The 23,090-nt window shown below is 37.2% G+C and overlaps 1 pseudogene; it reads right to left on the minus strand.

Annotated features, from left to right (window-relative positions):
• Positions 1 to 14,542: 14,542 nt before the first annotated feature.
• Positions 14,543 to 16,501, minus strand: LOC125917728 (ferritin light chain-like; annotated as a pseudogene).
• Positions 16,502 to 23,090: the final 6,589 nt, after the last annotated feature.

Genomic DNA, 23,090 nt, shown 5'->3' on the forward strand with positions numbered 1-23,090 from the left:
TTGTAACAAGGTATTATACTGTTGTTTGCAAATTAAAGGAAAAGGAAAGGCTTATTTGGGGGCATAATAATTTATTCAACTAAAAATAAGATAACATTTTCTTCAGCATTAAATCCGCCATAAAATTCTCTGGAAGTATGTTGAAAGCCTTAGTGAAAGTAAGAAGAAATAGACATTAAAAAAATGTTCTCTTTTTTCTCTTGCCATAGACTATGAAGACAATTCTGAAAAATATCAGCAAAATAATAGTTTTTATATGTGTTCATATCAAAATAAGAATTTTAATTTGGACTATATGCATATATACTATGTTTAAGGCTATGTTCCACCTCAATAAAAGAAAAATTCTGCCCTCGTGAGTGTTAAGTCACCTCTCCAAGTCCAAGACCACAAGAAAATGTGTATATTAAATTTGAGCAGGCTAATGGTTATGATTTTATTAGTAACTCAACTCTTGGTATCACTTTCAAAGAAAAAGAGAAAGAGAAAAGGAAGCTTTAACATTTAATATTTACTTGATTCTTTCTCAATAAGTAACTCGAGTTTTTTCTAGAGTTTCTAAAATTCTGTCCCAAGTACTACCTAAGGCCCGGGGCCCAACTCAGCGAAACTGTGAGGTCTTGCCACCAATTGTGCCAGAGTCTGGAAAGTTGGCTTTAGTATTATAGATAATACTATAAAATCTCAACCCCAATACTGAATGGTAACATTTTGGTTGAAACTGTGCTTAGTAAACTCGGGTCTAAGAGACAGTATAAAAGAAAATCAACATCAGGTGGTTTAATCATTTCTTCTTATCTGTATTTTTTCTTTGCTTTGTCTTTCTGGGAAAGAGAATCATGTAAAGATGAAAACATTTAATGAGGTGAAAATTTTATGTATGTATGTATGTATGTATTTATTGAGAGGGAAAGAGAGAGAGCAACTGAGTGAAAGGTAGAGAGAGAGAGAGAGAGAGAGAGAGAGAGAGAGAGAGAATCCCACAAGGGGCAGAGAGAGACAGAGACAGAGAAGCGGGGCTGCCCTGAAGCAGGGCTCATGTTTTTTTATCCAAAGCGGGGTCAAGCTCTCCCGACGTGGGACTTGAACTCACCAACCGTGAGTTTATGACCCGAGCCAAAGTCAGATGCTTAACGACTGAGCCACTTAGTTGCCTGAGGTAAGAATTTTAAGGATAGCTGTAATACAGTTTGAATCTGAACATTCCTTGGATATATTATATGGCCATACGTAAATAATACACAGGTTGACGTGCATCTGTGGCATTTCTAATTGTTTCATCCGTCTGGGTGGATATGACGTTTCTTCCCTCACCTGTTTCCTTCAAAGTCAGAAGAACATTAGAGGAGCCCGCTGTTTTTCTGACCCAATTCTACATTAAGAATTCCATATAAAGGCGCATTTGGGTGGCTCAGTCATTAAAGCATCCGACTTCGGCTCAGGTCATGATCTCAGGGTTCATGGGTTCGAGGCCTGCATCGGGCTTTCTGCTGTCAGCACAGAGCCTACTTTGGAACCTCTGTTCTCTTCTGTTTCTGCCCCTTCCTGGCTTGAGCATGCACTGTCTCTCAAAAATTAATAAACATAAAAAACTTTAAAAAAGAATTCTGAATAAAGAATAAAATGAGAGGTTATACATTGGCTATGTGGATTTAACTCCAGGAAGAATGATTTGGGCATTGTAGATGTATAGTGTATGCATTTGGAAAGTCATTTAATTTCTTTAAGCCTCAATTCTGCCTAATAATAAATATAATAATTATAAATAATTATAAAATATTTATAATTATATTTATAATTATAAAATAAATATAAAAAAATAATAATTATAAAATTAGCCTATTTTTCTCTTTCAGCTATGTTCATTGTGTCAGTTCTTGCTTTACTCCACCTGAGACCCCATAAATGTGCAAGAATGTGTGAGTGTGTGTGTGTGTGTGTGTGAGTGCAGAGTATAGAGTAAGAATGATTACTCAGTAATCAAATGGAAATACATAAATGAATATATACATCCATATATATGTGTACTATATGCATAGCGTGTGTGTGCATGTGCGTGTGTGTGTTTACACTATGTAATCAGGTAATTTACATTGACTTATACGATGTAGTCACTGATGGGTCATATTAACTCGCTGTGACATTTCTAAATTAGAAAGTGTTTGCTGTGCCAATAGTAAGAGAAACTGAGCTGTGCATGCACACTGATCACCAGGAATATTGGAGTGAAGATACGGTGCATGAACTAGAATGATATTTCTATGCCATGTGACCAAACTCTGAATTCTATAAAAGAATATGAAACTGCACCTCTACCCAGAGAAAAGACTGCAATGAGATTCCAACCAAGAAAAATGTATCCTGGCCAAGGGAGGAAAAATGGCCCATAGCACACTAGCTGCTGTTAAATAAATGTCATGCCTCTATTTTTCACAGATGAATGAATCACAAATTGACTTAAATAAAATTATGCATAAGGCTTTGTTTTTAAGATTGTAAATAGTTTGCTCAGTTGATGAGATAATTACACATAGTGTCTATATTAGAACAAATACGTGAATCTTGCAAACAGAATTTTTTAAAATTAGAGCAGAAAAGGAAATTTACCTTTCTTCTCTTATGTATATTTCAGGGATAAAAGTAACACAGAGAAAAAAGAATTTTGCTTCATAATATGCTGTATTCTTTCAGATAGGCAATAAGACCTAGAGCTGAGCGCATGTGGAAGTAATGGCAGTATTATTAGGCTATCTCCCAGGACACTATTTTTTCTACTTCTTTTAATTAAACCATCTTATCAGTTCCTTTATGCTTTTCCAAAGAATAAGAAATAAAAAAGCAGAAACCCTAGCAGTTTATCAGAGTGCTAGTGGATACGTATTTCTCCTCCAGTTACCACAGATTGCTTTTATATCTGTAATAGCATTTCCGTAGCTTAAAATATAATTTAATGACACTTCCTTATGATAGATGGGAAAAAAAAATGTTTGCTTAAGTTTTCATCCCTTTCTGCTTCCTACTTGATATTTTCAAAATTCCAATAATTTGCATCAACCTGGTTGTTAAGATTTAACTTTGAAAGTCCTTGAAATTTCTATAGGTTTCCATAATACGATCTGTGTCATAATTAAAGAAAATAGTTTATTTTTCATGTTTTTTCAAAATTATGTAATATACAAACACAATAACTTAAAGAAAATTATAACATTGGAGATAAAACTGACCAGCTTCTACCTACCCACTTCTTTTTTCTTTTGATACAATCGTATCTTAACTGGTATATATTATTTTATTAAAAATAAACTTGTAAATGAACATATATGTTGGCATAGAGAATTTATAATATTGTTTTATGTGATTTACACATTTATATCAATTGAATTCTGTTTTTGCACTATTGAACAACTCTTATTTTTATGCAAAAATTGCTTTTAGATTTATCTATCTATCTATCTATATCATCTTTTATTTACCCAATTTTCTTCTGATATATGCTTAGAGTGTTCCCAATATTTTACTATTACAAACATTGTAGCAATGAATATCTATGTACATTTTCATTATTTTATGTACTGGTGATTTCTCTAGAATAGATACTAACAAGAGAAGATGTTAGGTCACTTTTTTTTTAACAGTAGTCACATTTTGAACTTTTTTATGTGTTGCCTAATTGCTTTACAAATTGGTTGATCAATTTCCATTCTTAGGGAGAGTATCTGTCAGTAGTTAGACTATAATTATAGTGACTTTTTTCCAGCCCGAAGGACAAAAATATTATCTCCTTTTTTTTTTAATTTATCTGGTTATCAGTGGTATTGAGTGTCTTTTCATTTACTTATTAGAGTTTGATTAGGTTTTCTAAAGTTGTAGGTTCATATACTGTCTGTACTCTTTTGTTGGGTGATTTTTTTTTTCTTATTTATATCTAGGGTTAGAGCAATTATTTACAAGTCATTTGTGAGGCAAGTATTTTGTCCCAGGCTGGTTTGTTTTAAAACATGAAATTGACTTATTCTTAAAAAAAAAAGTTTTTAGTTACATTTGCATGTCTTTCTCTTTGCTATTGTGCTTTTCAGTTCTTTTAAAAGAAAGCCTTCTGTCTCTCATTGCTGGCAGTTTGCTTAAGAGCTCAGTTTCTGAGGCAAGAAATTTGAATGCTTAATTCAAATCCTAATGCAGTCCCTTATTATCAGTAAATTTACTAACCTCTCTGTTCCATAATTATCCTTTTCCGTAAATTGAATAATAAAAAATGATAAATGAATTTCCCTCCCTACTAGGGTTATTGATAGAATTAATGTCCGTATGGCACTTAAGAGTGTCTAAGATATAGCGAACACTATAGAAGTATATTATTTTATAATCATTTAAATGTTTCATCTCCCATATTTTAGGTCGTTAATTCATCTGTAATATACTTTTGGGTATGTTGTATTATAGTCATATAAGTTTATTTTTCCCGTAGGGATGATCAATTTTCCTAACAGCATATTTAACTAGCTTATTCTTTAACCACTGCTTAGTGCGTCCTATTCTGTTATTCCTTACCACCTATGCATAGATCAATTTTGAGTTCTCTATTCTGTTCCAGCAATCTATTTGTCTAGTACTATGGCAAGATCACACTGCTTACATTTTTAAAACTTTACAAAATATTTTGATATTGGGCGGGGCACTGACTCTTTGCAATACTGTCTTTTCATGAGTGAATATGGTAGATTTCTATAAAACTTAAAAAAAATTAGGCATGAAACTTCAACTATGAATTATGGATATTATGGGATAGAAGTGCTGAGAAAACTTGTCAGACACCTAGTCCAACTCCCTCTTTTGACAGATGAAGAAACTCATACTGACAGAAGTATAAAGCTTATATTTCAGGATCATTAAGGTAGTTAACGATTTAGGACATAAACCTAGATGATCTGATTTACTTAATTTTTTTTTTTTAGTCATGTATTTGGCTTAACTCTCTTGCTTTTTATTTAATATTCCATTACCCAGTACTGAGTGAGAGGGTCTGTGCATAGCAGATGAATAAAATCTATCTTTACCACTGAGGAGCTCAGAGTGGAACAGGAAGAGATGGCGGAAGCTGACAGACACTTTCACTGCTACCTGATAACTAGTAACAGAGACTACGAACAGGAATCTAGCCAGGAGCAAGCAATCATTTGTGGAGTCATGGGAAAGGAGGTATTAGTTAATGTGCATATTAAACAATGGATAAGCTTTCTTCAAGGAGAAGGTTGGAGGGAAGGAATCTGAGCACACCAGGAATAACATCATGGCTGCATCGATAAACATGCTGTGCCCAGAGTTAGAGGAAATTTGTCCAAAGAATTAGGTGACATGTTGAAGACAGAGATCAGCTTGGGCTAGATGAAAATGCATAGAATGCCTTTTAAAAAGAGTTTGATTTTTTTTCTGTAGTCATTGAAAAGATACTAGATATAAAGACAGTGATGTAGATTTGCAGTTTAGGAAAATAGATGTGGATTGGAAAGAAGAGACCATAGGTGGAGGGGTAAGTAAGAAGGAATTAGATCATGGAGCGCCTGGGTGGTTCAGTGGGTTAAGCGTCTGACTTTGGCTCAGGTCATGATCTAGCCATTCCTGAGTTCAAGCCCCACATTGTGCTCTGTGCTGACAGTTCAGAACCTGGAGCCTGTTTCAGATTCTGTCTCTCTCTCTCTCTCTCTCTCTCTGCCCCTCTCTGACTCACACTCTGCCTCTCTCTCTCTCTCTCTCAAAAACTTTTATTTTTAAACATTAAAAAAAATTTTAAAGAAGTAATTAGATCCTTAACTAAGGCATTTGTAATAGAAACGAGGGAGATTGTGTTTTGATAATACCACTTATAGACCTTGAGAGTGAATAGAGTGTCTGTGTAGGGAAGTGGTATTTGGCTTTGAGTGAACTGTTATTTAATAAATTAGTAGTTATAGGAAGAATAAATTAGGGGGAAGAAGGGAAAAGAAAAATGAGATTCATTGAACACAGATGAAATGTGGAGTACCGTTGAGCCTTTTCAGGGTTGCAGTTCAAGTGGGCAACTGGCAAATTGGATCTGGAGTATTCACCTGGGGCACAGGTAGCAAAGAGCTGGATTTGAAATCACGGATGACTGGCATTGCCTCAAAGAAAGGGTTTAGATCAGTATGAAAAGTGACCTGAAAATGGAATCCCAGGAAAATCCTGAGCCCATAAGGGCCAGACAGAGGAGTAGAAAATAATTAATAAAGGCCGATCAGAGGAGTAGATGGAGTAACAGGGGAGAGTGCCATTGCATGAGCCAGGTAAGCAACAACCATAGTGTTTTCAGCTCCCCTTTTTAAAAGGGCTCACATTTTATGCAGTGAATGTATCTACAATGACAAATTCATTGACTCAGACAACCTGCACAGCAAGTTCCCTTTAGAGTCCCGTGTTTTGAATTTTGGGACATTTTAATTCTAGGCTTGTTCATAAGATGGCCATAATTTATCTTCTCAATTCCTTTCTCTTGTAGCAGTAGAATGTTTCATTTCCTTTAATAATCATGCTTCAGACTTTCAGTCTTAGCCCACGTTACCGAGTAGCACATATTTTTTCCTATTCAATTTTCATATTTGATGTAGTCACATAAGGGTACTATAAATAATAAATATGTATATATCTATATAATATGTCTACATCCCGTGGATGACATTCCTATTGTCATTATGTTACCGGTAATTTATGCCTTCCTACAGATGGAGGAGTTCCGGTGTGGCACAGCTGAGCAACTTTCTATTGGTAGCAGGGGTGGATGGTAGAACCTTGTGGGTTTTTAATCCAACAGACCGTGCTGTCTCTATTGCTCTTTTCTTGGTCATTGGGTATGTAGCACCATCACTCCAAGTACCTCCGTCTTTATGCAATTAGAAGCACACTAATAGACACAAAAACCTTCATTACCCAAAAGTGCTTAAATCATTTCCCTAATAGCTTCTCTGCAGTACAGTGAGAAGCCAGTGCTGGGCAAGGGCTAAACATCTTAAAGTTTCTGAAAATACCCATTAAAAATTTCAGACAATTTTATTTCTCTCTAATGAATACGTGTTTCAGCACATTCAAAATCACATTACCCTATTTCTTCAGGCAAACCTTACAGGCAAAGCCCCCACAGGCAGACCAGCTGAGAAACAAGGCTCAGAACCTTGGGAGATACACAGCCCTTTCCCATTGCCTGCTGGGTTGTTACTTGAGAAATTCACTAAAGGAGACACTTCAGGGCTACCAGGTTGGATGGCTTTTTAGACAATTGTAATTCTCCGTTATTTTGTTCAAGAACAGCCTGTTGTTATTTCCTCTCTGGTGGCAGGAGCTGATTAAGTCAGCCTACACCGGTACGAATTGCTGACCTGCTAAATCTCCTCCAGAACATTTCTTTGCTTTGCCATTTGTTTTGATATTCATGAAATTGTTGGAATTGTGGTTATAATAGTCCCGCTTGGGCTAGTTACCTCTACTTAGTCATTTCAAAATGGTCTCCTTTTCCCATCTTGTAAAACTCCTGAAATTAAAACACCCTGGGTGCTTCATATGAGAGTGGCAGACCAGCTCTGGTTAAATCTAGGTGCGGTGTGGAGAATGGCAGCGAGAGGGGCTTCTGCTCAGCTCTGCCAGGCCATCTGTAGTGGACATCTGCTCTATTTGCCTGCCCAGAATCCATTCTCCCTTTTCTCTGGTATCAGCATCTAGGTGATTTTTCTTTCTGGTGAAAACACCCCTGCCCCTGTCTTGATGTAGGTGATTTGTGTGAGGTTAAATTTTCAGCTTCAGGGCAGTCATGTGACCAGGCACCAGGCAGAAAATGAGGGGACCAGTTCAAGGATGGCAGGCTTACTGGTAAATCTAAATGTGTGCTGACTGTACCAAAAATACAAGAAGGATACCTAACTTGTAGGGTTAAAAAATGGTACAAACACTGGTCAGAAATTACAGATTCAAGGAGAAAGTAATAGAATAGATTTTACGGAATCGGATTTTGTGGAATATATAGGCAACTGGAATAAAACAGGTTTGTGGTGAAAGTATTCATGGGCTCAAGGTTGGTATTTCTTTCCAACTTTGCGTGGTTTCTTCTAAACCTAATCCATTTTTAATCTACTTTTTCCTCACCCATATGTTAGTTGATATAGCTAGCTCATTAAGAGTGACAACATTTAAAAATTTTTCTATTTCCCCATTATGCTTTATATATCAGCTTGCTTCTCTTAGAAAGAAAGCAAGGAAAGAGGTAGGAATATCTTTCTTGTCTTTTGTCCTAGGAATCCCCAAATTACTCTACGAAAAACCCATTCTTGGTGCCCCTCCCCACCCTACTCCAGTCAGTAGTTTGGGTTCAGAAGACAATTGCTTTTATTTCAAAAAGTTCTTGGCGTGGGTGTTTTTTTGGTCTCACTCAATTGCTTCTACTTGGTGACTTGTTTATGTGACCAATTGCAAGACTCCTCTCTTCTCTGGGCTTCTCTTCATAAGGTCATTAAGGTCAGTGTTCTCCAAGGGTACTTCTAACTCAGGAATTCTGTGATGGTGATGCAGAGGCTAGCAGTCAGCTGGCCTTACCCATACTTGTGGAACAAGAAAGGGGAAACACTGCTTAAGTGTTAGGTGGACACTTGTTCTGGAGGAATGTCTTGCCGTCTTTGGTGAATTGATCCACTCACTGTTTAGATTGGAACTGTTTTTTTTTAGTGGTCACTACACAAAAATGCCTGGCCTAAGTGGTATCCTTTCCATTAACAAAGAAGAAAAACTACAGGAGCCAAGAAAACGAACTTTCATACTTTGAAATGCAATTTTTTAATAAGTAGAAAATGTTGTGTGCTTTTGGCTAGCCTGGGACTAATATCTGGTTTATATGATTGATTACTAGAACATAATCACGTTTCCCTCTTGAGTTCTTTGGAATCAGGCTGTTCTCATTATCTTAGGTAGAAACACAAGCAAGATTTGAGATATAGTTACAAAGACAGACTATACAGAACTTTCTTAAAATGAATCTTACATTCATTTCAGAATTGGAAAACTATTGTTTTTTAGGATTTAGTTTGTTTGCTAACTAAAACCATCAGAAATATTCATAAAGAAGAGAGATTTCAATAGGTAGTCGGATTGTTTGAGTGGTAGACAATGTATGAGTCTCAACATTTGCATGATAAAGTGAAAGGATACCAGCTTCATTTATGATATTTGAACCTACATTTAATAATTGCTGATGTTTGCCGAAGTTAGAAATTTTTCCTTAAAATCTGTGAATAGCTTTTCTCTTCAAATACTAAACAACTTCAGATAATGAATCAGATTTGGGAAAGTGGAGAGAACCCTACTGTGCAGTGGGCACTCAACAGCAGGCACTCATTAGGTTAAATCAAATGATTGAACTTTAATTCAGTCATAAGTTCAAGGCTTGGCTATTGCTGGCTTCATAATCCTGGAGAAGTCACCAAGCTACCCCAAGTCTCAACTTCTTAATCTGAAAGTGTCTATGACTTTCAGCGTTTTCAAGAGGATAGAGAATCATACATGTGAAAAGGATTTGAAAGCTATATATTGCTATATACATTAAGAATATTAATATATGTCTGTATAGCCAGATGTGTTTGGAATTCAAATATCTTTACATTTTAGAAAAGTAATGTAGTCTATTATGTACTACAAACAGCAGAGAAGAATAGTGCCATTGGATAATCAAACACATTAATAAAATATTTCTGCAGGGACATTTGTGAATATTCATACTAGGTAGGACAAATAAATATTATAAATGAGTTTATATCAATGTAAGTGAGGTTAAATGGGTTCAGACTGCATAAGGGGTTTCAGACTGCCTCAAAATTAATTATATATTTTTTCAATTTTCTGATTTTTGGATATCAGAATTGCAGATAAGAGACTGGGTGAACTTCCATTGACCACTGGATGACTCATTAAATATTATCTCTAAACTTTAAATAAAGAAGGGATTGGAGAATTGTAGCTTTCTTGTTTCAGTGCATGTATATGGCTATCTCTGTCATACCAGAAAGACATCTCTATGACTTTTTTTTTCCTTCTTATATAAAGTCTATGTTTTTTTTCTCAAAGTTTAAAAAAAAAAAATTGATGCAGCTAGTATGAGCACTCAAATCATTCCCCCAAATATAATTTTTTAATAAGTAGAAACTGTTGTGTGCTTTTGGCCACCCTGGGACCAATATCTGGTTTATGTGACTGGTTACTGGAACAAAATTATGTTTCCCCTTGAGTTCCTTGGAATCAGGCTGTTCTCATTGTTGAATAGGTCATGCCTTGCTTGAATTGCGCAGCTCTGGTATAGAAACACAGTCTCCAATTGCTTTCATAGGATTCCACTGGCATCCTTTGGTAAGGATGGGTGACATGAAAGCTTTTAAGTTGATGCTCCATAGACTGATATATTATTTTCTGCTGAATCCATATAGTATTCAATTCAGGTGCAGAGAAGAAATAGAAATATTCCAGGACTAAGTGAAGAAAATGCAAATTAATGTGACAAGCAATGGTAAGGAATAAAGTGAAAAATTATATAAAACCTAGTCAATCAATTATATATATTTTAACAATTACAGAGTAAGGCAAAGGGCATACACAAAATCTTTAGGTAATGGCACGGGAAAACTCACAGACAGATGAAGCTAGTTAAATAATGTAATCACTTCTGCTTAGACGTAAGAAAATAAAGAGACCAGAGGGTATGCCTGAAATATTAATCTATGCAATTGACATAGAGAAACTATGGAAATCACATCATAATTGAAGAACATACATTAAAACCTCTAGACATTTATAAGTTTTATTCTTGTATGCTGATAAAAGAATACAGAGTTTAGAGAAGGGACAATTGCAAGCAATTGATATGTACCACACAATAATCATAGTACTTATATTATCAGAATATAATTGTTACCTACTCTGGTCCTTGGGCTCTCCAAGCAATAGAAATTGGGGCCAAAAGGGAATTTCCAGGCAAAGCAGCAGAAAGGAGACAGCATAAAGGAAAGTGTCCTTCATGCTGGCTCTCAGAACAAAGGCCTGGGAAATTTGAAGAAGCTAGTAAGGCAGGAAAAGAGTGACATCTAAGCATATAGGACAGGTAGAAATACAGGAAGTTGGGTGCACTGGCAGAGTGGACAGAATATGCATTGTGTGCCTCATTTGCCTGTTAAACTCCACCCCTGGTCATAATTTTCAGTATTATAATACAGAGAACATCAAGGAAACGTCAGTCCTGCGGTCCACCAGTCTTTGTAGTTGAGTTCCTCCTTTGGTTAACATTCTGCTTCCACATTCCTGCAAGATATGTTACTCAAGAGGCACTGGGTTTCAGCTCTTGAGGAATGCTGGATTTTGTGGTTAGGGTTGAGGGGACTCTAATCCAGCCCCTGCTCTGTCTCATGATATCAACAATGATAATTAGTAAGAGAAAAGAAAGCTATAAGCCACCATATTGAATTTTCTTTGATCTTAGGAGATAGCAAGCCTTGGATTCTGAACAGCCAGTATTACACTTTTCCACTAAACAGATTTTAGATACTTATGTTCTAGGCTGAGTTGCCACTAATTATTATGTGATTTGGGAAAAGTCACCTTTTATCTCTAGACCTTTCTTTCTTTCTTTGTAAAATAAAGAGATTAAACTGTATTATCTCTGAGGTCCTGTTTATCTTGGAAGCATCAGCTTAAAACACAGTTTGAAAACTCTCTGAAGCACCTTAGAACAATCAGGTATCAGGAGAAGGAGGCACTTTTTTTTTTTTTTTTTTTTTTTTTTCCAGTGCAGATGGGACATGAAACGAGGGGATACAGAAATAGTAAAGATTCAATTTCTGGAATGAGACTGAAGAAACTATTAGAAGCATGTAGAACGGAGCAAATGCAAAACCTTGGTTTCTAAAGACTGTTTTGTTTACATGGACTATACTCAGATGTATCCCAGCTCACTCAGATCTTATTTATTTTCAAGGTCTTACCCAACCCTCCTTCCTTGATTAAGCTTTCCATGACTTTGTGCTACCCCCTCTTTGTTGCTTTATATTTCATTGCCATATTATATTTCATGAGTGTTGGTAGATCTTCTCTCAAATTAGGTTTCACATTTTGTGAGGGTAGCACTATTGATGTCAGGATGACTTCAGAAGAAAATAAGGGATATTCTGCACGCTTCAGGCAGGCAACAAGAATCTGTAAACATAAGTGTATCCCCTCCATCTGAATTTCTTTATTTGTCTAAAAAAAGAACCACTCACAGAAACCTTCACTTAGTTTTAGTCTGATTTTTATCTCCTTCAACATTCCTAGTCGGATGCAGACCCTTATTATTCTGAGTATTTGGAGGATGTGATTTAAAGCTGACACATAAGGTCAGACAGACAGTCTAGAGGTCATCTCAGTCTGGATATCTTATTGCCACTAGGGCAGAATGAAAGGAAGAGTATTGCTTTTACTAATTAATGCAAACCTTTCTTGTCACTATGCTTTGAGTCATATAAACACAATTTAGACCAGAAAATTCATTTGTTCATTCATTCATCCAACACAGAGCACTTTTTCTGTGTGTGCAAGTCATTCTATTAGGCATCTAGGGAATATTCATTTGCACACACCATGATCCCATCTTCAGGAAGCTACCTAGTGGTTCAAGAATGTAGGTCCACTCCAGTGTGGAGAAAACTGTAAGTTTCTGTAGAAGTTTCCAATACAGAGGTCTCTGATGAACAAGGATAATTTTTGTCCTTTACTAGATGCAATGGCACTTTCTATCATAGATGGCATTCCAGGTAGGTTTACAAAATGCTTTTACTTATCGACTGATATGCAGAGAGAACAAAGCATTTGGGTATATGTGGCAGTTTCCCCAACCACTATTGCAGATTTAATTTGAGTTGTAAGGGGAGAAACTTTCGGTAAAGTTAATCTGGTCTCAAGTTGCTGTGATCACTTACATAATAAAAAACATAGCACTTCTCAAACTCAAATTTCACCAATCAAATCCAATTACCACCTATGAGTGATATGACTGATTTCTCTCTGGGCTAGTTTGCATCCTCCCTTTAGGGTTTATTTTTCATTTGGTGCATTAAAACCTTGGCCCTGTAAAATAACTATGGGTTCTTTCTATTTTGAATCTGTTACACTGAAGCTTTCCTGTAGATAGGAGACTTAAAAAAATTTTTTTTTAATATTTATTTATTTTTGAGAGAGAGAGACAGAGCTTAAGCAGGGGAGGGGCAGAAAGAGAGTGAGACACAGAATCTGAAGCGGGCTCCAGGCTCTGAGCTGTCAGCAAAGAGCCGTCAGCACAGAGCCCCATACGGGGCTTGAATTCAGGAACCGCAAGATCAGGACCTGAGTCGAAGTAGGATGTTTAACCGTCTGTACCATCCAGACACCCCAATTGGAAACTCTTTTAAGGTTGTTTGGTTTAGCAGAAAAATCAATGTATCATCTGTTTTATGGTCTTTAATACATAATAATGTAGTAACAATTCATATAGCTGCGTTCCTTTGGCCGTTACTTTCTTGCTACATGCGTGATCCTCTTGTCCCCACCTTTCTCTCATTCCCAACCTGTACCTCACTTCTTTAGAATTCTGCTTTATCCTTAAAGCTTTTCTAAATCCTGTGGCAGGATACAGGTAATAACTCTATCCCACATACAGCATTATAGCTCTTGGCATATCTCAAGTAGCGTATCACCACAAAGTAAAAACTGAAAGACTGTCTTTCCTATTTAACTTTGAGTATTTCCATTTATCTGTCTTTTTCTGACAATGTCTGGATATTTAGTAATTCTTACTTGTGGATGAAATCTGTTTAGAAGATCTGTTCAGAGGGACAGAACGTAGTCCTCCCTGGATGTTTTCTGTAATACAGCAACCAGATGTATTCATATCTAGATTTTTTTTCATAACAGTGTTGCTTAGAGGAATGTGAGCTTTCGGAGAACCTGCATGGCTCAGTCTGTTCAGCGTCTGACTCTTGATTTCAGCTCAGGTCATGATCTCGTGGGTTATGAGATCAAGCCCCTAGTGGAGCTCCGTGCTGAGCAGGGAGCTTGCTTGGGATTCTTTCTCTCCCTCTGTCTCTGCCCCTACCCCACGCTCTCTCTCTCAAAATAAATAAGTACACTTAAAAAAAAAAAAAAAAGGAATGTGAACTGTTAATTGATAATTCAAAAGAAAGGCCCCAAAATATTTTTTTATCCATTAGATTTTATTATTATTATTATTATTATTATTTTTAACGTTTATTTATTTTTGAGACAGAGAGAGACAGAGCATGAATGGGGGAGGGACAGAGAGAGAGGGAGACACAGAATCTGAAACAGGCTCCAGGCTCTGAGCTGTCAGCCCAGAGCCCGACGCAGGGCTTGAACTCACGGACCCCGAGATCGTGACCTGAGCCGAAGTCAGACGCTTAACCGACTGAGCCACCCAGGCGCCCCTAGATTTTATTATTTTTTAATTTTTAATTTTATTGATTGGCTACAAAAAGATTTATTGTTTCCACTTGGCCCACAACCTGCCAGAGCGCTTCAGGTTAGTTAAAAAGCTGCTGAGTAGCTCCCAGGACAAGCTCAGGCCCAAGCCCTGGCACCTTGGGGATGTCAGAGGGGCCCCTCTAAGGTTGCTGGGCTTCAAAGACTCCAAGTCGTGCTTCAAGGTTGGCCTTTAAAGGAGCCGCTCGCCAAACCCAGGCTGGGGGCCAGCCAGCTTGCAGAGGTTAGTCAGGGGATTGTTCATCTTCTTGATGAGTTTCACCTGCTCCTCTAGGACGTGGTTCGACAGGAAGTCATAGAGATGGGGGTCTGCGGGGGCAGAACCCAAGGCATGCAGAACCAAAAGAGCCTGGTTTGGGTTATTCTCCAGAACCAGGGAAGTTTCCATGGTGTCCAGGGTGTTACGCCACTCATCTTGGGATGGCTTCTGCACGTCCTGGAAGAGGGCGTGGAGCCTATACTGGGCTAGTATCTTCCAGAGACTCCCAGCGTGCTTGTGCTTCTCCTCAGGGCCAAGAGAAGGGGCCCACACACTCCAGAGCTGCCCTGTGGTGGTAGAAATAGAAGCCTGAGACAGGTAGGTGTAAGAGGCGTGCAGGTGCTTGTTAGCCAGAGGGTTGAAGGCACCCTTCCCCTTGGTGGAACAATTCTGGCAAATCTGAAAGTTGAAGCAAGAGACAGATCCACAGGACCGCAGAATGTGCTGCTTTTATCCATCCCATTTTAAAAGCAATACTATCTGTTGAGAAAGAATAAATACTTCAATGTTTTATTCGGTTTACATTTTTAAAAATAATTTTTGATTTCTCTTAAACCTGATGCAACATTTTGTGAGTTGACTTAAAAACAACAAGTTGTTGGTTTCATTTTTGTAACTGAGTCAATGTACTTAACGCACTAAGAAAAAAAAGTAGAATTTAATTAATTACCATTAGTAGCCTATTTCTGAATTTCAGTTGGCTGACAGCTTTTTAATGAACGGATTCACGTTTTGCCATTTTTCAGAGGTACAGGCAAAACTAACAATCACACACAGTGCCAAGTCCTAAGAATTCACCAGGGACTCCTATTTTTAAAGAATGTTACCTACATCTTTATCTGGGACATCACTAAATGTTGCCTAGCTAGCTGAGTAGCTTGTCAAATATAATAAATAATACTCGACTTATTTTTATTAAAAAATCACAGTTCATTTTTCAAAAATGAAAAACCATCTTGATATTAATTCATTGCTAAGCATAGGACAGAGTGATTTCAAATTAGCATAAAGGCACTTTGTTCAATATGTGTCCAACCTGAAAAAACTGGGCAAGTTCACATTTGATGTGAGGAGAGGCACAGTTGAAAGAGGCAAGTTCTTTGTTAACATGTAATATTTAAAATCAACCAATATTTTGATACATTGAAAAATTTCTGAAATGCAAGTCAGAAAATTTTTCTGGAAAAAATATAAATTGTATTTCAAATTTAATACTTTAAATAATCCCATGGTCCTTTTTATCCTGTGGCTCGAACAACTCATTTCACTCCTAATTAAGTTCAACAAAGTACTGACTTCTCTAGGGAGAACACAGGTGTGTTGGGAACAACTTTGAAAATTTAATTTTTATGGAAGAAGTATACTTTTTGTCCTTTGTATGTTTCCTTTCACTAGAGATATTTTTATTACAGGTGTAGAAAAGCTAACGGGGGCCAGGCAGCCTGACAGAGAGTACTCAACTGATTTTTCTTGCTGATTACCTTGACATATTTGTTTATATGTTCTATTACATAACACAGAAAGGACTTAAAAATTTGTTTTAAAAGAAAATACTGCATTGCTTCCAACATTTATTTATGCGGTAAAGATGTGGGAAGAAAGATGAAAATCTACTGCGTAACAAACATCCAAGACCTTTGGGCTGGGTGAGATTCACCAACCACTCACCACGTTGGCCTCCATTTTACTGTGTGCCATCATGGAAGTTACCTTTTGGAAAGAAAAAACTTCTGTGTATATGGAAACTGCCAGAGTTAATTTTTAAAATTGTACAAATGAAATAATTCAATGAAATTAATTCCATAAATGCCAAAAACTCTTCTAGGTGGGAGAAGATGGGGAGAAGATGGAGAAAATCTTTAACTTCGCAGGCACTATTTGAGAACTTTTTTTTATTTCCAGTGAAAAACGTGTATGTGCCTTTTTCCAGGCTGAAAAGTTTTATTTTTTCATTTTGTGGGGCTGATATAAGCAATAAAAAAACAAACAAACAAAAACTACGTATGACTGAAGAAAAAAAGAGAAGTGCTACAGAGCTACATTTTAGTAGTTAGGCTGGTCTCAGGAGTTACAGAAAGGAATCTTGAAGAAGTATGTTTTAAAAATGAGACCCAAATAACACATCCAGGTTTATACTGTGCCAATTAAGCCGAGCTCTAACTACCTTTCCAAACGTCCCCTTCCCAGCATTGTTCTGGATTGTGGATGACAACAAGATGAATTTGCATGTGATTTGGCAGCCAGACCTGAGAGAACCGGTAGTGTTTTATGTTTTGGAGGTTGGTCTGGGATGCTGAGCGCGTGGCAGTGTTGGCTTCCTTTGTTGGCAAGCGACAACATGCAGACCTACAGCTCCTTTCTCTCCTGCTGGATTTTCTCCCGTAAGTTCTCTGAATCCTGAGCCAGGCATGTGAGCAGATCTGTGCTCAGGGGAGTCAGCTTTTCCTGCAGGGCAATCCTAGCATTGAAGCAGATAGCAGAGGCACTAGAATCAGGTGCACATTCTCATCCTGGTGGTTCTGATTTCTCATTTTTTTCCCCTCCATATTCAGCTTTTCTGTCTGACCCCTAGCCCAAGGGAGTCATACTTCTTCAGGCTTATCGTCAAGCTCAGAGACAACAGTTTTGCGTGGACTTCTTCACCACCTCTACTCCTGCTTAGCATTGAATTCCTATACTAAGTTCTTTATTCAATATTATTGGTCATGGTCCTTATCTCTAATGCAGCTCATCTGATTGAACCTTCAGTGTCACACACAGAGTTGTGTAAAACAATGCATTGCCCAGTGTCTGGAGGTGAGGGAGACTAGGAGAGAGACAGAAGAGATCAATACGATGCAGGTCATTGAACACCTTATAGATCGTGATGGATTTGTATACATTTTATAGAATGAGTCTCTTAGCAGGTAAGATGATCTCTTAACTTCCCCCTCCCACCTCCTGTACCTCACCTTAAAGATGGCTAATTTATGACCAATAGACTCTAAGCAGAGAGGTGTGTGCAGTTTTTAGCAAGTAGGCTTAGAATGAGGAAGATACCATTTTACGTTTTAGTGTTTCCTTTTCCCTGTGGGCTAGTAGGTAGAAGAGATGGCTGGAGTTTGAGCAGTTGTCTTCAACCCTAAAATGAAAGCTATATGCTCAGACTGGTGGAATAGGAGGATGGAAGGAGTCTGAATTCCAGTCTTTTTGTGAAGTTCTTTTCTGTCCTGGAGTTCTTATATCCAAACGTTACACAATAAAGAAATACACATCAATTTTATTTTATGCACTGTTGTTTTGAGTTTGAGATCTCTAACTTAATCGTATATGGTAAATAGGGACATTTTAAGTAAAAATTATATACTTAAAGTATATAGCATGATGTTTTGATATAGGTATAGAGTGAGATGATATGTATCTAATTCATGTATCTATCAAGCTAATTAACATATCTATCTCCTCTCACAGTTAACTTTTTTCTTTTCTCTTTTTTTTTTTTTTGTGAGAGCATCTAAAATCTACTCTTGGCAAATTTCTTTATTCAATACAGTAGTATTAACAATAGTCATCATGCTGTACATTAGCTCTCTAGAACTTCTTCATCCTGCTAAACGGCAATTTTGCATCCTTTGACCAACATCTCTTATTTTTTTCTCCCACCTCCCTGCCGCTGGTAATTACCCCTCTACTCTCAACTTCTGCGAATCCATTTTTTCTTTACATTTCATATAAAAGGGATATCACACAGTATTTTTCTTTTTGTGTCGGTCTTATTTCACTTAGCATAATATCCTCCGGTTTCATCCATATTATTACATATGGCAGGATCTCCTTTTCTAAGGCTGAATAATATTGGATTGTATGTATATACCACAGTTTCTTTATCCATTTATCCATCAACAGCATGTAGGTCACTTGTGAATCTTGGCTATTGTGAATAGTGCCACAGTGAACATGGAAGTGCAGCTATCTCTCTGAGGTACTAATTTCATTTCTTTTGGATATGTACCCAGAAGAGGGATGGCTGGGTCATAGTAGTTCTAATAGGGTTTTTTTTCTTAAGTAGAAGGAGAAAATGATGATTTCCATTACAACCCTGAAAAGAAGAAAGGAATTCAGAGTGAGTTAGTTTGTAGGTAAGACCAAGGATTTGGGAGCACACATGCCTATTTTCCCAGTGACGTAGAAAAGTATGGTTAGTGACAAATTTTGTCTGAGAAGCCACGTGGTGGAAGTGAAATTGTATAAATTTGTTTCAGACAGACTTGGGTTTAAATCCTCCTCTGGTACAGAAAAGGAAATGCTAAAATGGATTGAAGATAATGCCTGAACTATGACTGACTTAAGTTTGTAATAAGCATTGAATTGATTCTTACAGTGCCTGGTACATAGTAAACTCTCAATAAATATCAGCATCGCTAATATACGGCCGATAGATTTTTGTTAACAAATTATTACAATGATAACATGATATTAAACAATCCCTCTGAGAATTAAGATGGAGAAATTCAGAATGCTGAGCCATTTCCCTCTTAAAATCTCCTGTCTATATTTCACAAGCATTTTTTTTTTTTTTACTTTTTTTTTTCTTTATGTCTGTTGAGTCAATCTGAGTTCAGGTAACAGAAAGTACTCTAGGCATTCCAAGCAGAAAAGTATTCAGAATATTAAGTGATTTCAAAATCATTGGTTGCCTACAGAAATAAAAGTCAGGAAGTCACCACTCCGTTTCTGATTTTAGGAACATACACTACTATGGCTGCAACCCTGAGGTCAGGAACTGGATGCTTTCTTGACCACGCGATATCTTAGCTTCCCCATCCCCATGAATCTGGTAAGATGGAGAAAATCATGGAATCAAGCTGCTCCCCCAGCCCACTTGTCCAACTGCACCGTTCGAGGATAGTCCCCACTTCCGTGACACCTTCCAAATGTGTTAAGATTAATCTCACTGAAAGAACCTAAACTGTATTGAGAAGCCTAGCCAAAGGGAGTTTAAGAAAAACAGCTTTAGGTTTCCCGTCACACTTAGGGTTAGGGGGAATAGAAGAGTATAGAAATGGATGCCAAACGGAAATGGACAGTATCTAGCATGTGAAACATCCCTGTGTAGCCATTAGAATGGATAAATTAAGAAGATGAACAGTACAAGTTTTAGAGAGGATGTGGAGCAAGTGGAATTTTCATACATTGTTGGTGGAATGTTAAATGGTACAATTTGGAAAACAGTTTGGCAGTATTGTATAAGGCTAGTGACATACTTACCATGCAACCTAATCGTTCCAGTCCTATGTACTTACTCAAGAGAAATAAAATGTGTTTCCATACAAAGACTTGCAAACTGCTCATAGCTGATTTATCATAGTGACTCCAAACTGGAAAACAGCCCGAGTATTTCTTAATAGCAGAATGCATAAGCATATTGTAGAATACTCATACACTGGAATACTAATCAGTAAATATGAGGGATGCATTCCTATAATAAGCAATGACATGACCGGATCTCAGAAATCATTAATGAAAATAATCACGAATGAAATAAGCCCAAAACAGAATTATATACTGCATGATTCCATTTACAGGAAATTTTATTTTATTTTGTTTGTTGTTTCTTTTAAATATGAAATTTATTGTCAAATTGGTTTCCATACAACACCCAGTGCTCATCCCAACAGGTGCCCTCTTCAATGCCCATCACCCACCCTCCCTTCCCTCCCACCCCCCATCAACCCTCAGTTTATTCTCAGTTTTTAAGAGTCTCTTATGGTTTGGCTCCCTCCCTCTCTAACTTTTTTTCGCCTTCCCCTCCCCCATGGTCTTCTGTTAAGTTTCTCAGGATCCGCATAAGAGTGAACACATATGGTATATGTCTTTCTCTGTATGATGTATTTCACTTAGCATAATACTCTCCAGTTCCATCGACGTTGCTACAAAAGGCCATATTTCGTTCTTTCTCGTTGCCAAGTAGTATTCCATTGTGTATATAAACCACAATTTCTTTATCCATTATGAAATTTTAGGAAATATCAGTCCAATCCATAGTTTAGGCAACATATCAGTGACTGCCTGTATCTGAGGGTATGGAGGAGATTGATTGGAAATGAACACAATAGAACTTTTTTTTTTAAATTTTTTTTTCAACTTTTTTTTAATTTATTTTTGGGACAGAGAGAGACAGAGCATGAACGGGGGAGGGGCAGAGAGAGAGGGAGACACAGAATTGGAAACTGGCTCCAGGCTCCCAGCCATCAGCCCAGAGCCTGACGCAGGGCTTGAACTCACGGACCGTGAGATCGTGACCTGGCTGAAGTCGGACGCTTAACCGACTGAGCCACCCAGGCGCCCCAAAATGAACACAATAGAACTTTTTTGGGTAATGGAAATGTTCTATATGATGATTATCATAGTGGCTATAGATGTGTATACATGTACAGTGCTCATCAAAGTCAATATTTAAAATGATTTTATTTTATTTTATGTAATGCATATCTCAATAAAGTTAAGTCAGAATCTGTAAAGGGTCTGAGGTTTTACCTAACTCTATCTGAACCATCTTTTTAAAAAAATTTTTTTTTAACATTTATTTATTTTTGAGACAGAGAGAGACAGAGCATGAACGGGGGAGGGTCAGAGAGAGAGGGAGACACAGAATCTGAAACAGGCTCCAGGCTCTGAGCAGTCAGCACAGAGCCCGACGCGGGGCTCGAACCCACAAGCTGTGAGATCATGACCTGAGCCGAAGTCGGACGCTCAACCGACTGAGCCACCCAGGCGCCCCTATCTGAACTATCTTAATCAGTTTGGGCTGCTATAACAAATTAACATAGACTGTATCGATTAAACAACAGAAATTTATTTTTCACAGTTTTGGAGGCTAGGAAACCCAAGATCAAGGTGCCAACTTTCTGGTGTCTGGTGAGAGCTCTCTTCAAGTTTTGAAGATACTGTCTTCTGATTGTGTCTTCACATGGTGGGGATCAGAGAGAGAGAGAAAGCTCTCATGTTTCTTCTTACAAGAACATGAATCCTATTCATGGGGGCTCCACCTTCATGATCTAATTATCTCCCAAAGGTCCTACTTCCTAATATTCATAAAAAATATAAATCTTTTGATGGGGGAGGGGACATATTCAGTTCATAACAATATATATAAAATCACAAGACACCTGGGTCAGAGACAAAGACAGTTCATTAGTAATAGCAAAAGCATCAGCTAGAGGGATGCCTGGGTGGTGCAGTTGGTTAAGCATCTGACTCCTAATTTCCACGCAGGTCGTGATCTCATGGTTGGTGAGTTGGAGCCCTGAGAGTCCCGGGCTTTGCGCTGCCCATGCGGAGCCTGCTTGGGATTCTCTCTCTCCCTCTCTCTTTGTCTCTCCCCTGCTCACATGCACACACTGTCTCTCTCTCAAAACAAACAAAAAAAACCAGAGAAACAAACAAATGTAAAAAAATAAAACATCTGCTAGAGTAACTTCATAGCACCAGTTCCCTGAGTTCCAGTCCCCACAGGGTGATGTGCTGGAAGTCAAATGGTATCTTTACATGCAGAATAAATAATGGGATTAATCTTAGAATTAGAAAACTCTGAATATGTACCCAACTGCTGGTGAACTGAATCTAGTTTTGGAGATAGAGACCTGATCTTTTCTCTTGAATATAGGAGATCTTCTCCAGAGAGAAGTCTTTATCTTCACCACTCTGGAACATCTCAAGAGACAGAGATATCTGTAAACTTTATGATCCTGCAATGCCACCTTACATAAAAAATTCTTAAATTGACTGTAAATGCTTTTGCTTAGAAGACCTAGATCATGCGGAAATGTTCTATATGTATCTATATTCATAGATAATTATTTCCCAACATAAAGTTTAAAAATTTAGAGCACTTGTTGGGATGAGCACTGGGTATAATATGTAAGTGATGAATCACTAAAGTCTACTCTTGAAACCAATATGCCACTATATGCTAACTAACTTGGAAATAAATAAATAAATAAATGGGAAACACAATCGGCTGTAATAATTGACCTGAAACATGTTCTGTTAGTTCAATAAAATATTTCAAAGAATATGTATGATTTTAAATATTACCAAGTTGACTTCAAGCCAATTGTTTGTGTTTCATGTTCAGGAAATTCACATTACTTAATTATTTCAAAATGAAGTTTAGAACATTAGAACTTTGAAAATTCTTTGGATCAGTCATTAATTTTATAAATAAATTCTTTTTCAAGTTGTAATTTTTTACAGAATTAAAAATGTCATCATACATTTTTTTTTCCCTGTATGATTTATTTATTTA

Source organism: Panthera uncia, unplaced genomic scaffold (assembly GCF_023721935.1).
Source record: "Panthera uncia isolate 11264 unplaced genomic scaffold, Puncia_PCG_1.0 HiC_scaffold_230, whole genome shotgun sequence".
NCBI classification, from domain to species: domain Eukaryota; kingdom Metazoa; phylum Chordata; class Mammalia; order Carnivora; family Felidae; genus Panthera; species Panthera uncia.